The following is an 18,543-nucleotide window of genomic DNA, read 5'->3' on the forward strand; positions in this document are numbered from 1 at the left end:
AGGGATTAAGAGAAAAATGTAACTGAACTTTAGGATAAGAATTAACTTCTGTGTCCCCAGTGGAGCTGTGGGGGGGGGGGACTTGCCTAGCATCCTGGAAGTCCTGAGTTCCATCCCCTGTACCACAAAAACAAACAAGCACTTTATAGTAAACATAGTACCTCCTGATGTTTATTCAGCCTGGCAAGGTGGCATGCATCTGTAATCCCAGCACTCTGGGAGGCTGAGGTAGGAGGATCATAATTTTGAGCCCAGTCTGGGTAATTTAACAATTTCACAAGATCTGTCTCAAAATAAAAATGTAAAATGAAAGAAATAAGAAAAACGGGATGTAGCTCAGTGCAAAGGCCCTGGATTCAAGGCAGGGGGAGGGGAAGAAACTAAAAGTAACAACAAAACGTCATCCGAACATTTTTCTCAGGCAATTGCATTATTGGTCTACAGTGGAATGTAAAATGTATTTGTAAAATCTCACGCAGAATAGACAGCTGCCATGGGAATCTCACTTGAATTAGAGAGAAGAAGTTCTACATGTTAATCAATTCTCCAGAGAGAGCTTCCCTTTTTCTGTGATCTGTAAGGAAAAATGGGCAGGTTAGCCAGTACAGTACTGACCTGGGGTAAGTTTTTAGGGAATTCCACATTCTCTGCCCTCACCCACTCACCCCCGCCAGTCTTCGCTCTACCCACCCAGGAAGCTCTTATCTGACTAACAACCTTCTGGCTCCCTGCCCAGCTGGTGCCAGCTGTCAGAATTGTACCCCTGCAAGGAGGAAAGCCCTCGACATTCTGACTTTCTTCAAAACTGCCTAAAAAAACAGAAAATGTTGTCTTGTCAAGGTCTGCCTTGGTCACTTGAGGCAAAGTCAGTGATACATGATTTCAGGAACACCAGAAAGGCCTCTTCCACAGTCACTAATAATTGAGATGTTTGATAATGTTTGATTTTCTTTTTAAACCAGAAATAAAACTCCTACTCTATCAAACATGAGAATAAAATGCTACTAAAATGAACATGATTGACCTCATTTCACTATGCCTGATGCCAACTCCAGTATCAGAGTCTCTGTGGGGTAAATGAGACCAGCCAGGAAGAAATAATCATCCCTCCCCTCAGTCACCAGCAGTTCCTCATTTCCTCTCTCAGTGCCTCTCAGTCCATCATCTGGGGGTCCAGACAGCCTGGTATCACTTCAGCCTCCACCCTCAGAACACCGTCTCTAACAGACCATCTGCAACCACACACACGCATACTCCTGCCTCTTATTTGATTGTGTAAAATGAGAAGCACTCGTTTGTCCAAAATCTCATCAACCAAATACCCAATATCAACATTTGTGTTTATTCTCACCTTATTTAATAATAATAAAAACTCACTCTGAGAGGCTGAGATAGGAGGGCCACAAATTTGAGCCCAGCCTCAATTTAGCGAGACCCTATTTCAAAATTTAAAAAAAAATTTTTTTTTAAAGATTTGGCCTCAGGGGCTGGGGATTTAGCTCAGCGGCATAAGCGCTTGCCTTGCAAGCAGGCAGTTGTGAGTTTGATCCCCAGTATTGATAAAAAGGAAAAAGACAAAAAAAAAAAAAAAAAAAAAGATTTGGCCTCAGTCCTCAGTACTGAAAATAAATAATGTTTGCTTCAGTAGATTTAAATTAACTGTTCTTCAGAAAATAAACCTCACAGGAATTTAAAGTACTTTGTGCTACAAATGTAGCAGTTGTGTCAGACAAAAGGAGATTTTAAAAGATCACATGAATTGATGAAAGATAGAGGATGTGCATGGACCATGAAAGGCAGAACCAGTCTCAGTTTGACATGTCTTCTTAAGATTCGGGGCTCTTTTTTGTTTGGTTGCTTTGGTTTTTTGTTTGTTTATTTGTTGTTGTTTTGGAGCGTTTTTGAGACAGAGTCTTGCTATGTAGTGCAGCCTGGTCTTAAATTCACTATGTAGTCCAGGCTGCCTCACACTCATGGTGATTCTACTGCCTCAGCCTCCCAAATGCTGAGATTACAGGTGTGCACCACCACACCCATCTCAGGTTCTTACTTTTATCCTATGTGATGGAGACCGGTAATTTCATCCACATCCTTTGCTGCCTTCTCCAAATGCATTAAGACACAGTTTCTCAGATAAAGAGAGGAATGCAAAGAGAAGAGATAGCTTCTGTCACCCTGCTGGTTAAGTAGCAGAGCTGTGATTTGACCCCAGACCATCTGATTTGGCACCAGGATCCATCAGACCATCTGATTTGGCACCAAGGTCCACGATCAGGTGATGAGCTTCAAATAATTCTCCAAGGTGAGCAGGCCCTGCATGGATCTTCAGAGCAGAATCCAACTTAGGACAAATAAGAGGTAAGAGAGTTGACACAACATCAAGCTACAGCCAAGGACTGTTCTTAGAAAAGGAGAGAAAGAAAGAAAGAAAGAAAGAAAGAAAGAAAGAAAGAAAGAAAGAAAGAAGAAAAGAAAGGAAAGAAAGAAAGAAAGAAAGAAAGAAAAAAAGACAAACAAAAAGAAAGACAGGGGGGCTCTTGTTATTGGGATTTGCTGCTGGGGAAGCTGAAGCTGGAGTATCACAAGTTTGAGGCCAACCGGGGCAATTTAACAAGACTCTGTCTCCAAAAAAGGGATGAATAGAGCTCAGATGTAGAGGTTGAACCCTAGATTCAATTCCTAGTACCCCCTCCAAAAAAAGAAAAGAAATGAAACAAAATGAAATGAAATTTGCTTTCTGTTGGACATGGTTGCACACTCGTGTAGTCCCCGCTACTCTGGAGCCTGAGGCAGGAGGATCAATTGAGACCAGGAATTCCGGGCAACATAGTGAGACCCCATCTATCTATAAACACCTACCAGTGGCTTCCCCTTATAGTCAGGACAAAACTCAGGCCCTGCTGACACCATCTGGCCTTAACAACCCCTGAACCCTCACCTCTGCCTTTTCCCCAGCCATAGAGGGCTTTTGTGGCCTCGTCATTGTTGCCCATGCCAGACTTTTCTGGAAGAGGCTGAGCATCCCAGTTAAATGCAGGGCACAAGAGCCTGGCGTGGGAAACTGAGAGCTGCAGTTAAAAGAAGCACGGAAGTGATGTGGCTTTGAGCCACAGAGTTATTTGCTATGCTGAAATAAATGCAACAGTCATCTTTAAAAATATTTGCTAAGTGAAGCATGAAGGCACACGCTGTGCCCCCAGCATTCCGAAAGGCCGAGGCAAGACCCCTTCCTGGACAATTTATTGATTTGGCATGACTCTATCACAAAATTAAATAAATAAGGAAAAATTTTTAAATGGATGGGGATATAACTTTGTCTGAAGGCCCTAGATGTGATCCTCAATTCCCAAAATATTGCTGATGTGTCTTATTTACCCTGTATTTTATTCAGGTTTGCCCTATATATAGTTTATCTTTCCCTCGGTACCAGAATCAGACTCAGGACCTCACCACTTGCAGGCACTGTGCTGCTGAGCTATATCCCTGACCTTTCTTTCTATATGTTTAACCTTTTATGAAAAATAGGCTTTTTTCCCTCTTTTTCCTCCTCTTTGTTTCTGAAACAGGGTGTCACTGTGCAGTTGAGGCTGGCCTTGAACTCACAGTGATTCTCCTGCCTCAGCCTGTAATCCCTCAATGCTGGCCTTTGCCACCAATCCCAGCCCCTCAGTTCTTTTTAGAAGTCACTCCTGGTCACTGGTGAGCTGGCACTTTCCTGGGGGCCTAGGGACTGAAGTGAAGGTCCTGCTTGACCAGGAATTCTGCCTCTGCCCTCTTTCCCAACGTCTCATTACTGTGCCCTCAGTGAATATTCACTGTGGTTGGTGTATGAGCTGCCCTCTTATCTCTGTGTTCCCCATCACCACCCTATGTGGAGGGGGGCAGTGACTGCACCTGAGGGGTGTGTTCTCCCATCAGTGGAGGTCACGTCTTTGCCCACCTAGATGTGGCCTCAATTCCCAAGCCTTGAAGGAGAATAAGGCCTGAAATTCCAGCAACCTTGCCGTCAGTACCTCGGCAACTTTCGACTCGGATGGATCTGTGCTCTGTTTTTCAGGGACGCCCACAGTGATAGCAAGAGTCGGAGAGCTGTGTTACAATTTGTTCCTCATTACAAAATCATCCAACAAAAGTAGCTAACAACCAGGGTTAAGACCCAGCATATATTATCTTATTTTCCTAAGATCTAGCCTACAAGGAACTATAATTCCCATGCTACAGATAAAGGACCTGGGGTTGATTTGTTTGTAGTCACACACTGTGATGGGATTGGTTGTTGCTGGGTGCCTTTGCACTCTTAAGATAGTATTTATTTTCACAAAATGCTTACAAGCTCTTCCCAGTATTCACTCCAGCAAGCAGGCCTCGTTTTCTGTAGACTGATTGATTCCATCTTAGCTCCCTGGAAGGGTGGACTCTGGGTCTTATGTGCTAGGCTACCTTTCTGGCTGTGGCCAGCTCTGCCTCTCTCCAGCCACTGGCCTGCCTGACCTGGCATTCTGAGGCCCATGAGCAGCGTCCTGTGTTATTCTCTGCTCACCTCTGTGCTTTATAGGTATTTTGAAGTGGATGTACCACATGGGTTTAATTACGTTTTTGAATGTAGCTTTACCTTCATCCTTAAAAAAAAAAAAACAAAAAACAAAAAAAACCTCAAACTTTCTAAAGCTAAACCCCGAAACAATGATCTTAAACCTGCATGTACCTTCGAATCACTTGGAGGTACAGTAGGCTCCTTAAAAAACACAATTGCTGGGGAGCACTCCCAGAACTGGTTTAATTGGCCTGGGATGGGGGAGAAATTGTATTTGAAAACCCTTTTGGGAATAACTACTGTGCTAGAGGATTGTCTCACTTTGTGCTAGCCAGGGCAGTTTCTCTGTAAAGAATTATAGAGTTAGCTGCCCACATGTAATTCCAGCACTGGGGAAGCTGAGGCAGGAGGGTTGCTGCAGTTCGAGGCCAGCCTAGCCAGCTATTTTTATTAGTGAGTTTTTGTCTCAAAAATGAAAAACAAAAACCCAAAAGAACTAATTGTAGGATCATTGCATTTTTTTTTTTTTTTTGTCTTTTTCCTTTTTACCGGTATCAGGGATTGAACTCACGACCGCCTGCTTGCAAGGCAGGTGCTTATGCCGCTGAGCTAAATCCCCAGCGCCAGGATCATTGTATTTTAAAACAGTTCTCAAAACACATACACTAGAATCAGGTGAGAGCTTGTTAACATGTACTGTGAGGTCTTATGCCCACAACCTCTGTATTTAAAATCCACAAACAAAGATTACGTATATTTATGCTTCTCAAAAAGATGTTTAGATACATGTATATATCGTGGAAAGGCTAACACATGTTAGTAATGCATCTATTAGCCCACATACTTTGTCTTTTGTGGTAGTGAGTGCAATTAAAATCTGCTTGCTTAGCAACTTCCAAGGACTGGACGCAACATGTTATTAACCCTAACCACTATGCTGTAAATGAAAGCACAGGTCGGTTGCAACACAAACGAGTTATAAGGGTTTCCTTTCGCCGCATGCAATGGGTACAAAAACTACTATACTTGGTTTCACTTTCTGTTTCCCACAGTGCAAGATCCTCAACCCACGCGCCGGATCTCCCGGGCGCCCCAAGTCCGACCAAAAAGAGGGTGGCCTGGCCAGGATTCTGGGAGCGCGCGGCTCGAGCCGGAATCCGCGGCTGGAGCCGGGTAGGCAGAGTTGAGTGTACGCGTGTCCGCGGGGCGGCGGTTCAGCTTTGACCAGAAAACTCCCAAGTCCATCTCGGGAAAAGCGGGAAAGTTTATTGAGAAGCACTTTTGAGCGAGACAGCCATATGTAAATCTTGAGCAAGCTGTAGCTCAGGCAAGTCAGGATGGCCGAGCGGTCTAAGGCGCTGCGTTCAGGTCGCAGTCTCCCCTGGAGGCGTGGGTTCGAATCCCACTCCTGACAAGTGCTGTTTTCGTCTTCTAATTACTGGGTAATAATATTTTTCCTTACATATTGAATAAACAGCAAATTACCTGACTTTTGGGATGAAAGCACTCTGCTAAAAACAGCCATTTACAGCAGTCAATTTTAATCTCCCCTGTTCTCTAGTCCCTCCCTCTCCTTCCCACGGAAATTCAATATTAACACCTCAGTTCATGCCCCCTTGTCATCATTGACGACCACGGGATACCGCTTTTGTTTTATTTACTGCAGATTTCTTTTAACTCTTTTAGCTCTTTTCCTGAGCTCTTCAATCCCCTACCCTCACTCTGACCCCTATCCCACCCAAAAACACACTGTCCAGGAGTTGTCACTGGAAAAACCATTCCATTTTTATGCTTTTATGGAGCAAGTGCTGTTGGTTTCGTTGCACGCGTTTTTAATTCACACCATATCATAGATCTGATTTTGTTTTTACTTTGTTCCTTGAGCACCACAGGTTTGAGCTATTGTGAGCACATTTGGGCTGATGCTTTTAAGGGCTGCAAAAGGGTCTGCTGCAAAAGGTTCTCTACTTCTCCAGGAGGACTTCCAGACTGGTGGCATCACTTGGCCACCTACACAGGCATAGCTTCTATCGAATTCCATTGTGACACTGAGACACAGTAGGAAGGAATCACAGGGCCTGGGGTCTGGCCATCCACTAATTCCCAGCTCATAGCCTGACAGTACAGAGCGGAGTAGAGCCCATAAGCCTGACCAGTAGGCAGAGGAAGTGAACAGAGGTTTTTAGTGTGCTGGAGTCACTGAACAAAGCAAGTTTTTTTCAGAACAAAGACAGTGAGAGGCTTTTATTGGGGACCCTCAGCATATTCACACGGGGTATAAAGCACAGATGGAGGCCAGCACATTCCTGGGCATGCTTAGTTGGAGATCATGAGCAAGTGATTTTTAAAAAAGTGGCAGGCACACTCCTGACCATAGAATTTAGTCATTGCAACTTTCTCCACAGTCAGCTAAAACAAAAACAACTTTGCAGGAAAGCAGCACCACTTCCATAAGTCTGGGAGCCTGACCCAAAAATGCCTGCCTCCACTTTTGGGTTAACAAGAGCAGGACCCAAGGACAGTTTTAGGTTCACAGAAGTTCTTGTTTAGTGACATCTCTGGAAATACTCCTCAAATACAGGTGTCCGGATGTCCAGCCTGCTCCTCTTACACATTACTGACTACAGTTACAATCTCATGCAGTGTGTCTAGTCTGAACTCATTATTGCAAAGCCCAACTAATCATAATCTCAGGTTGGAAGAGAAAATGGCACCCCCAGCCAGGATATTTCAGTTTCTGAGTTGCCCAGGTAATTTCTGCTGCAGTTTCAATGGCTTCTGTGTCCTAGAAATGGCTGGTCACTGTGATGCACATTGTAGGGACAAATCAAAGACAGCCAAGTACTCTACCTCTGTACTCACCCTTTGCAATCCCATAAAAACCTCCATCCTTGAGTCTTTGAGGCCTGATATTTGGGGATGATCCCAATCAGTGCCTGTCAACATAAGATAAGTCTGCTTTCAAATCCTGGGTGTTTTGGTATTTCTGCTTGCTGTTGCATCTGGAGGATCAGCTGAGAAGACTGACCATTCTGATCTTTTGGTCACCAGTGGTGGCCCTCGTGTTTGGAGCAAAGACCTTTGAAATTTCGAGTCCCCTGAGAGGTCTGGAGGAAGATTCTTAGCTCCTATTCGAGGAGCTCACATCAGACTCAAAACAGAAGAGAATGCAATCTGTCTATCTGCCTGCCTTTCTGATTCTGGTAGGACCCCGGGGCACCCCAGTTAGTCTGTTCGTCAGTCCTGCTCAGCTCAAGCACAAAGGGGTAGGGAGTAACAATTTCTGTTAGGACTACCCTCAAGGGAAAGGTGTTGGAATATTTAACCCTTAGTGCCAGCTGAATGAACATGTGAGTGGACCAGACAATGTAAGCCATACGCTGCTCCATCTGTGCACCAAGAAAGCACTGGTCTTGGTGACTGATTGGCCCCTCACCCTTAGTTCCATGGTGATTGACATATGGCAAAACAGAGGCCTGGAACCCTCCTTAGCTAAATCACACCGAAGTCCCCTCAAGGAGCTGAGCCAGGCAGGCATCTGAATGGTCTCTTTCTCTGAGGGTCATCCACCCTTTGTTGGTTGCACCATCATTCAAGGGTGCACAATACACACAAAGGAAGTTAGAGATGGAAATTAATTAGTCAAAACCCACAGTCCCTGACTGCAGGAAAAAAGGGCTTTTCTGAGATTAGAGTTAAAACAGAAACCAAACCACTCCATATATCTCAAAGAAAAAAAAAGAGGCCCATTCTTCCTGAGAATTCTGCCTTGGTACCCTCACTGACTGCTGCAGTTTCTGCCAACATTGTAGCTTCACTCCATGTTCTGGATTCATCTACTTCTAGCCAATTGTACCAGTTCCAGTTCCATCAGTCATCACCTGCATTCAGTCATAGAGGGCCCCCCAAGTTGCACCTATACTGGTCAAATGGCATCACCTAATACCCATCTGAGATGACTGTGAGCAATTTCTTGTAAGTTCCACATTTTGACTGAGAAAAAATTGACTGTCAACCCTGAAGAATACATTGTCATAGCCAAGAAGCATAAAATCAGTCAAAAGTCACCCTGCCTTGAGCCACAGAATCAATGAAGCATTCTTTAAAGACACCAAAGAGGGGAGTAAAAAGCCCATCAACCATGGTTAGCCAGAAACCTGCTGAAAGAAAAGCACCTGATGTTCATATAAAAATCTAGTCTGATAGATGACCATACCCTTTGTCTACAAGATATAAGGACTACTCACACAAAAATAAATGCCCTCTCAGTTTTTGAGACACAAAGAAACCTGACTCTAGGCCTACCTCAACCTGAACCTCTACTCATCCTGTCAAGCTGGACGGGATAGAACAGACTAAACTCTATCAAATTGGACCCCTGAGAGCCCACAGTCATTGCAAAAGTTGGGGGCAAATCTGATTTTCCTGGTAGACAATGGAAGAGAATTCTCTGCCTTCAAAAATGCCCTCTGTCAAAAAGTTTTTATCACCAGAGCAACTGGAACTCTTGTCTCTTGCCCCTTCTGCGAAGCACAAACTTGTAGCCTGGGCGTACATCTCAGCAAACATGAATTCCTGTATAAGCCAGTCCCCATACCACTTCTGAAAGAGACCTCCTTTTCAAATTAGAAGTGACCATCTCTTTTGCAAAAAGCAGTCATCCTCCCTCTCATTTAACCCTGCACTTTCAATTTTGATTGTTCCCCCAAGAGGAAGATGATGCCTGAATTAGCCTGAGACAGATAACTGCAATCCTGAAGTTCTGAAAACTCTCCTCCCAGAGGTATGAATCAAAGACTTTCCTCCAGGCCTGACAAATGTTACAAGAAGCACAAACAGACATCCAGCCACAAATCAGCCATTTAAAACAAGGTAGGATCCTAACAGACTGTTAATCTATGGTCCTCAATCTTACACCTTCTTTGTGTGTATGTAAATCCTCAGTTGCATGAGGGTTTGGGAATTCTCCCACTATTTTCAAGGAGGTCCTGGCAACAGATTTGGCCAAGTTCCCATCAGCTTCTCTCCAGGACAGTCTGTTTCTCTGTCCCTTCCAGCCCTGTCATGACCCCCCAAAAGAGAAAAGAAACAAGGCTTCAAAACTGCAAAATGTTTATAGATTGTCAAACAGCTAAAATACACCTCTTTTACCTGTAAAGCCAGTTCAAGATCTCTGAGTTGCCAAAGCCATCACAACTGCCCTCTGAATATGTTGCCTCAGCCTTCTGCTACCCACAATCTGCTGGTACGCCTGCCTAGACCTAAAGAATGCCTTCTTCTGCCTTTGATTGGCTCCTCTTCACTTTTAAATGAAAAGACCCCAGTTCTGAACTCAAAGGTTAACTGAACCTCCCAGAAGTTCAAAATCTTGTTTGCCCTTTTTTTGGAGAAGCTCTCACAATTGATCTTGCTAGTTTCCCCGCACAAAATATTACTACACTTCTGATAATAACACACCAGCTGCCTGCTGGAAAGACATGAAAACTCTCAGACTGTCAGACCCTGGGAGTGCCCAATGGCCCACCTGTGCAACAGTCTCTAAGAGCTGACTCCCCACTTTGCCTTTGTGTTCCAATAGCCACTGTCCTTCTGTACAAGAGAGGCGACAAGCTCAGCTTGGGCTGAGATCTAACTGTCTAGGTGCCATGTGCTGTACCAGACCTAAAAATAGACCCCCTGACAGATACTGAATATACCCTGTTTATGGATGGATGTAGCTCTGTTGGAATGGAGCCTGACAGGCCAGAAAAGCCTGTGATCACCATGGACAAAGTTATTTTGGCCAAAGCTCTCCTGCTACTACTTTCTGCCACCACCACCAGGATTTGATTGACTGAAACATCAACCCCAGACCCAAAAAATTGTTAATCAGAACCAGATGTGCCTGCACTTCTCTACTCATCTGTATTATTACTTTTTTTGGTCTTTCTCATTTTTTTATCAGTACCAGGGATCAAACTCACGACTGCCTGCTTACAAAGTAGGCACTTATGCCTGCTGAGCTAAATCCCCAGCCCCTATGTTATTACTTTTTAATCCTATTATGGACAGCTAAATTAGGTAAAAATACTATAAGCAGTCAGACAAGGTTAGGTTCTCGAGGGTGTCAGTGCAGAAGCAAACACATTGCAGCTGTGGCTGAAGGTGCATCTAAAGAAGATTAAAGTCACAATGGCCAGATTTACTTACTTTCCTAAGGCATTAACAGGAGTTTGTGATTAGTGGTATCAGCCTTTTGAGATTCCTGTATTTACACTATTTTACCTCATTAGAGGTGAGCCATCCTCTCCTACTTGCTAAGACTTCTAAGACTAAGACTAAAGACAAAACTATAGGACTATAGGTTGTCAGCCAAAATTAATGTCATTCATATCCCCTTGCTACTATTGGAGCAATATTAGCCAACCAGCTATACTTGTAATCTTAGTGGTTCATTGTAGTTTTGACCCACATTGTATCCACCTCTATTTTTTTTATTTTACTCTATAAAATGAATGCTCCCAGAGAAGTGGACTCCTTGACAACCCATTCAGGACCCCTCCTGTCTCTCAGGAGCTGTTCCTGTTCCCTATTCTTATTCCTCAAGAAATTTTCCTACTCTTAGTTTCCATTGTTCCTTCAAATTCATTTTTTGACTTTGGTGAACACAAACTCAGCATGTCTGACAAGTAGCAGGTTGAGAGTTACATTTTTCCCCTATGTCACTACTTCCGCTAGAATGGCAGCAAGCTGGTCCAGTCCAGTTCTAGCTGCCTGGCTCACCCTGGACTCTACCACTTAAGATCTACATGACCTTCCAGGTGGATGCCTGCACCGTTTGGCCTCAGTGCCCTCTTCTTTAAAATGGAGAAAATAGGCCAGTGATGGTGGCATATCTGTGGTCCTAGCCTTCCGAAGGCTGAATCAAGAGAATCACAAGTTGAAACCTATCCTCAGAGATTTAGCAATTATGCAAGACCCTGTGCCAAAATAAAAAATAAAAAAGAGCTGTAGATATAGTACAATGCAAAGGCCTTGGATTCAATTTCTAGCATTGCAAGTAAGTAAATAAATAAATAGTTGTAGCTTACCTCATAAATATGCTGTGAAGGCTGCACAATTTAGTATACATAAAGTGCTTCTGAAGAGGCCTAGAAAATGAAGGATAAATGCTCTATAAATGATATTTTTTTAGTCATATAAAATATCTACTTGCTTAGTCAGGCTCCTCCCAGAGTGCACATATGTCCCCAGAAAGAGAGACAGAGATGGAGACAGAGATAGAGATGGAGAGTTAGAGAGATTCATTGTGTAGAATTGGCCTGTAGAGTTATTGAGGCTGGAGATTTCTGTAACCTGCTGTCTGCAAGCTGGAGCAGGAAGGCAGGAAGGGTGTGCAGTCAGCCCAAGCATGAAGGCCTGAGAAACTGAGTGCAGAGCAGAAGGAGGTGAAAGGCAAAGCAAGGCAGGTGGCGGCGTGGAAGGGCAGGCTGCTGCTCCCTCAACCTTCAGGCTATTCAGCCCCACTGGATGAATGATGTCCTCCCACAACCTGCTTTACTGAGTCCACTGATTCAAATCCTGAGCTCATCCAGAAACACCCCAAAGATATCTCCAGAAGCAATAGTTCAGCTGGGAGCCCTGTGACCTCTCACTTTTATAGTAAATTTAAAGGTAACATTGCTGCTGGCCAAGCCCAGACTGGTCTCTGTCCTCATGGCTGAGAAAGGATAGGTTCAGCCCCTGTCCTAAGCTGCTGCGACACAGACAGATAACACATAAGTGACTCTAGCCAGAGCAAAATGGGACACATAGTCTTTTCCAGCTCCACCTGCTCCTGCAGAACCTCCATCTAAGGCCCTGTTAACCCATGATCAATAAATTGTCTCACTCGCTCACGTTCTCGCTCTGTCTCTCACTCTCACTCTGTCTCCCTGTCTATATCTCTCTATCTTTGCTGGTACCAGGCCAGAGCTTGCAATGCTCTTGCCTCAGCCTCACAGAGAGCCGGAATTATAGGCTTGCACTACCACCTAGGGCTACCTGGTCTTTTTAAGGAAAAGCATTAGGTACTCATCTTTTCTCAGCTATCAAATCTATCTGTGGACTGCATGATGCCACACTGATGAGGGGACCTATGGATCTGCCTCATCTCCAGAGAAGGAAAGAAGGTTTTGGGACCTGCATACAGGCATTCTCCCACCCACCCATCTGAACTGCACAACCTCCTCACTTTTGGTTTTATATGGTCCACTATTGTATACCACCCCTTGATCCCTCAGTGGTACACATCTCACTGGCCTTGAACGGTGTCTGAGACTCCTCCAGCTTCATATAACTCATAACCCACAGGTGATAAAACACCTTTCACATAAGAGGACCTCAAGGAATAGCCACTGCCTCAATAAACAAGCATTTGATTGTCAATCTTTTCCACTTTTACACATAAACAACATATGTGATTTATCAATATATAGAGCACTAAATGATTTATGCCTTTTTGAGAGAGAAAATGAGACACCTCACCTGGAATCTTCTATTGCTTCAATAGACAGAACCCCTACCTGTGTGGAAGAGACCACTCAATCTGGTGAGTGCCACTGGGGTAGGACATGCCTGGAAAGGTGTCAAAATACAGAGAAAAATCTCCAAAGAGGAGCTTGTCCTTGGGTTTAAACAATAGGATACAACCCAAGACACGAATGCACAGATCACAGTGGCTTCTGGTATATCCAGAGAGCATCAGATATGGTGTGAGTTTTATAAGGACAGAGAAAATCTACACAAATTATTATGAAGAAAGTTCACTGGACTTTCTGATGCTTGATGGAGGTGACAGCTGTGATCAGGAAGTGGCAGCAGTTACTTTGCAAAGCTAGTCTCAAGGTCATAGTTGGAAGTTCCACTGACAGTTAATAAGAAGAAAAACAGTCTAAAGGATAAGGCAGCTTAAGCTATTTGGCAGCACTGGCCTAGCTAGGCAGTTTCTGCAGCATCATTTGACCTAAGCGCTTCCTCCCCATGACCTCTGAGTCTACTATAAATGACCATGGACAAGAATGCTATTTGTATGCTCAATTTGCACTACCCTGATGGGGCAAGGAGATAAGGCAGATTTCCTACCTCCAGGAGGAGGTGGTCTAGGGTGGATGACTGCACCAGTGACTCAGCCTGTCTAATTATTTCAGGGAGATTTGTCTTCTAAGTCTGGAAAATCCCATTTCATCATCAGAAGAGAGAAAGATTAATGGAGGAAAAGAAAAGAGTTTATGTTAAACACTGTTTGTGCAATGAATTGCCAACATTGCTCCAGCCTTCTCAACAACAGACTTATGGATCCATTTCAGACTGACCTTTCTGACCTTGCTGAAAACACATTGTTGCAGAGCATCCCTTGGGAATTCCTCAGAAAAGAAAGTAGAATGATCTGAGTTATGACATTGCTTGAAGTTTAAAATTTGGTGACTTTACTTTATGGAGTTCCTAATTGCTTTGGTATTTGCCAAAAATCTTACATGTGAAATAAAAATATAAGAAACCAAAAGATGCAGAAATGCACCTTTCAGAAAGCACAAACTCATTTTTCATTCCTTGTTTTGTAAACAAAGGAGAGGGGTCCACCCTCAGATCTGCGTGAAACACTGGTGAAGCCCGGTGGATGAAAACTACGTGGAATATTTCAACATGATTGAGTCTGAACGGTGCAGCACACAGGAAAACCACAAAAAGGCCCCGCTGGGATTCGAACCCAGGATCTCCTGTTTACTAGACAGGCGCTTTAACCAGCTAAGCCACGGAGCCCGCACACTTGCTTGGGTTCAAATCAATAGGGAAAAGGAATGATATTTGCTTTCGTCATGTCTATTGCATTGAGTTCTGTCAATGAAGAGCAGTCATTGCTGCTCATTCTACCGCAGGCAAAGCACCGGCTGGCCGTCGGGTAAGACGGTTGAGGGCTCACAGGAGCACAACCCTGGTGTTGGGCAACGCGTTCACACCGGAGCACTCCTAGCACCAAGAACCAGTCTCCGAGGAAGGAGGCTCATAATTTAAGATTCTAGTATCCCTTAACTCATTTCTTTCTGTAAAATTAGTTTTGACTAGTTTACAAGGTTCTTGCTTGTAAGATTAACAGAATTCTAGGGTAGTGCCTTAAAAATGCAAGACTTTTAGAAATTAACACCCTAATCTTGGGGGAAAAAAATCTCTTCCCTGAAACTGTACACAGAAATAAGCACGTGTCCACGACTTGATTTGATATCAAATTGAGAGCATTCATCAGAATTTATATATGGTTGTGGAGGCTTGTGTATTAGTACATATTCCCACCTTATTTGTTTCTCTGTTATAAATCTGTCATTTGGAGAACAATTTGAATAGGAAGGTTTATTAAAATACTGAAAAGTATAAAGTGTTGTCATGGCTATGAAAACAACTTCCCAAGTGATTGGCAATTTTGAGATCTACTGTCCTGATGATTGTGCCAAAACCAACACGTCAGTATTTCCAAAATGCATCAATATCTGAAGGTTTTCTGTCAGTCTATAGGGTAGCCACTGGCACTTACCTCTGCTTACAATAAAAGTCCATGTGTCCCCCCACATTGTTTTACATGTTCTCAGGCTAGGCTAGAATGAATGCCTAATTATGCAAACACTAGACTAGAAGACGGTTTTTAAAATGTTTTGTACATTTTCAGTAAGTTAATTTTAAAGGTGATTATACTGAGTAATGCAGGTGGGCATCATCAAGTCAGTTATAAGACTTTAAACAAACAAAATCAGCTTTTCTAAGAACAAAGAAATTCTATTTGAAGACTATTACATCAGCTCAGCTGAGCTACTCTGCAAAAACTTCAGGCTGCAGCCTGGTAAAGTGGTGCAAGCTTGGAATCCCAGCATTTGGGAAGCTGAGACAGGAGGATCACTAAATTCAAGGCTAGCCTGCACTAAATAGGAAACCCTATCTCAAAACAAACAAACAAGCAAAACAAAAAAACAGACCTGCCAATCAGGAAGCTGCCAATTCCTACAAGACTGGCAGAACAGGAACTGTTAAAAAAAAAAAAAAAAAGGCACAGGCAAGAGAAAGATTCAAACAAGGTCAAGATGAAACTGTTATGGGACTTTGAGGTGCTGGAGTCTCCTAGAAGTGGTTTTTAGGTATTTTCTGACCAGAATAAAGAATTGCTCAAGAGAAGCACGAACTGTAGCAACCTTTTATTAAAGGTAGAAAGAGAAACAGGCTCTGCAGAGCAAATTTGGACCAAGTAAAGTAGGAAAAGAACTACACCCTACAGTGTGAGGGCAGGCCACCATGCAAGACAGACCACAGTGGCAAAAACTCAATGTAAACTGTCATTTTTATATCACCCATTCCTAAGGGTGATGTCAGATCTAGGCCATCCAAACAAAAACCTGCTCTCCAGTTCACACAAGAAATCTAGTACAGGATTTTGGGACCTGTCCTTTGCATGTGTCCTGGGATTTTGTAATTAATAGGTCACACCTACTACTGCAGCCAGTTTTGTCACACCCTAATCTCTGGCTCAAAACTATATTTTGTAACAGGGCTGACAAACCTGAAGCAGCTAAAAAATACATTCAGATCTGCAAAACAAAGGAGTATCTTTACTGACAAACACCACAGAGACAGAGCTTCCAGCCAGTTGAATTAAAGCTGTCGTGGAGATATGGGGTAGAACCTGAGACTTCTGAGATGCCCTAGGATCTGACTTCCAGGTCCCGAGTGCATGATGAGGTTAAATAGGACCAGAAGATCCCCCAATTTGTTTCATTTCTGAAAATCCAGGCTAAGTGTTCATGTTTACAGACTCTTGGGTAGAAAAAAACATCTCTTCTTCTTTTTCTTCTTTCTTTATGGATATCTGTGACATTGGATGGGGAAATAAATTTTTATTTTCACTAATTTATTACTAAAGTTTTGTGTTTTCTTCTGTGGACAACAAACCTCAGCTTTTATATCATTACTAGAAATCACAAGTATTTTCACATCAAAATATAGTGGTTGCAAATTTCCTAAAATGTCATTCATATTTATTACTGCTTCAAAAGTACAGTATTTAAAGAAAACAAAACAAAACAGTATTTATTAGATCCCTCACCTAGGCCAGATATTATCATCTAATGCATTAATAAAGGAGCCACTCACAAAAAATGAGCACAGATATGCTATAATTTTAAAATGTTAGCATGTTTTAATATAATGCTTTTGGAAATCTTTAATATTTATAAATAAACATTTATATTTATAAAATTAAATATTTATAAATATAAAATTAAATATTTATAAATAAATATGTATAATATTTATTTTTTGTATATTTATAAGTATTATTCTGAGATGGAGTCCAACATTATGTAACTGAGTGAGGAGTCCTTGGTAAAAAGCTAGTAACAAGAGCTCTAATTTTTCTATATATAGGGAGGAATTCATAACTAGGTGCTTCTGCACGAAAAGCAGAAACACGTGTATGATTTTGTAAGGACTGTTGAAACCATATGACATAAAAACATGTTTTTCTAATCTCAGCAATATATATATCCTCAGTATCAGTCAATAGCCTTCAATTCATTTAAAATGCGCACCAGGCACTAGGGGAAGATTCCTCCTTAAAAATTTCTTCTCAAACCACACATTCGAGACGCTTGTTTGCTTTGAGAGTGTTCGCAAATGTAGAGGAGTTCTGATGAACCTTTTGAAGATGTCAGATTCTGAGACGTCCTGCGGTAGAAGCAACATGGAGTCAGTGCCTAGCATAGTCTGGTTTAGTAAAGAAAAATTTTAAAGACTACAGAGAAATAAGACAAAAGGTGGATCATGTCACCCTACGACAACTTCCAATATCCTAAGCCCTGTCTCTAATTTATTATCTTTTTCCACCAAGCCATATCAGTTACTTATTCAGTGCTGTATTACCGGTCTCAAAACTGTTGGTGTTTTCTCGAGGCGAGGGTCACATGTCACATGCATGGTGTCATCTCTAGGGCCACGAGCAGCAGTACCGGCTGTAAGATTGGGGGCATTCCTGGAAAGGCGAACTGGAGCATAGGAGCGGGCTTTCTTTTCGTATCTATTTTTAGCTGAACAGAAATCACAGACCCAAAGGGCAAAAAGAGCAGCGGACCGGCGCAGCTTCTACTCTGGATTCACACCTTCCGGAAGAATCGGAAGAGGCTACTTCCTTATTAGGGGCCCCGCCTAGGGACACTATGCGCGTGGGGCCAGTGGCGCAATGGATAACGCGTCTGACTACGGATCAGAAGATTCCAGGTTCGACTCCTGGCTGGCTCGGTGTGCGCTTGCTTATTTTTGTTTCTTTCTTCTGGCCCACTGGCGCTCAGTGGAACAGGAAAATCAATGTAAAGTCACGTTGATCTGGACTCTTGGCGGCAAGGCAGCCACGCTTCTGACCGAAGATGGCACCATCACTGATTTGCAAACCGAATTCCGCGCATGGCCATGAGGTGGCGCCAACTACAGCGCGGCTGCAGCCACGCGCAGTCCCTAGGCCGCGCCCACTCTGTTCGGGCCGCACTGTTTAAAATAAGGAAACCAAGGGGAAGAAAGACATTCAAAACTGGATGTTCAGAATAAGCAATAATAATGGTCATTCGGTAAGATTATTAAGCCTTTTTTCTACTCTCTTCCATTCAGCCTGCTTGTGGAAAAAGCACACAGGAAGCGGCCTCAGATTTGCACGTAGAGCATAAATTTTAAGTGTATCCTTAGCTGCTGGGGGTTTAAGACCCTGTGCCGAGACGCATGCGCACATCGAGTGACTCATTTTGGGCCCCACCCCCAACAGAGGGCGTATCTTGCTGAGAACTAGGGACCAGGAACAGAAGTTCCTTATCGGTTTCCGTAGTGTAGTGGTTATCACGTTCGCCTCACACGCGAAAGGTCCCCGGTTCGAAACCGGGCGGAAACATCTTTTTCTCTCCGCCATGAGATTTTCCAAAAATGTAATAAAAAATAAGTCTGTACCCTTTACAAGCAAGTTCACTTCT

The 18,543-nt window shown here is 43.2% G+C and overlaps 1 long non-coding RNA gene and 4 other non-coding genes across 5 annotated transcripts; 3 read left to right on the forward strand and 2 right to left on the reverse strand.

Moving 5' to 3' along the window:
• The first annotated feature begins 5,865 nt into the window (after window positions 1-5,865).
• Window positions 5,866-5,948, forward strand: Trnal-cag (transfer RNA leucine (anticodon CAG)). The gene has a single exon. It is a non-coding gene; the product is annotated as a tRNA-Leu (tRNA).
• An 8,292-nt stretch (window positions 5,949-14,240) lies between these two features.
• On the reverse strand, window positions 14,241-14,314 carry Trnat-agu (transfer RNA threonine (anticodon AGU)). The gene has a single exon. It is a non-coding gene; the product is annotated as a tRNA-Thr (tRNA).
• Window positions 14,315-16,664: 2,350 nt separating this feature from the next.
• Window positions 16,665-17,705, reverse strand: LOC134478526 (uncharacterized). Its single transcript, XR_010051198.1, has 2 exons — window positions 17,453-17,705; window positions 16,665-17,257 (listed from the first exon to the last, which is right to left on the reverse strand). It is a non-coding gene; the product is annotated as an uncharacterized LOC134478526 (long non-coding RNA).
• Window positions 17,706-17,754: 49 nt separating this feature from the next.
• Trnar-acg (transfer RNA arginine (anticodon ACG)) lies at window positions 17,755-17,827 on the forward strand. The gene has a single exon. It is a non-coding gene; the product is annotated as a tRNA-Arg (tRNA).
• Window positions 17,828-18,391: 564 nt separating this feature from the next.
• Trnav-cac (transfer RNA valine (anticodon CAC)) lies at window positions 18,392-18,464 on the forward strand. The gene has a single exon. It is a non-coding gene; the product is annotated as a tRNA-Val (tRNA).
• The last annotated feature ends 79 nt before the right edge of the window (window positions 18,465-18,543 follow it).

Source organism: Cavia porcellus, unplaced genomic scaffold, assembly GCF_034190915.1.
Source record: "Cavia porcellus strain 051 isolate PalLab524CR breed Dunkin Hartley unplaced genomic scaffold, mCavPor4.1 scaffold_13, whole genome shotgun sequence".
Taxonomy (NCBI): Eukaryota; Metazoa; Chordata; class Mammalia; order Rodentia; family Caviidae; genus Cavia; species Cavia porcellus.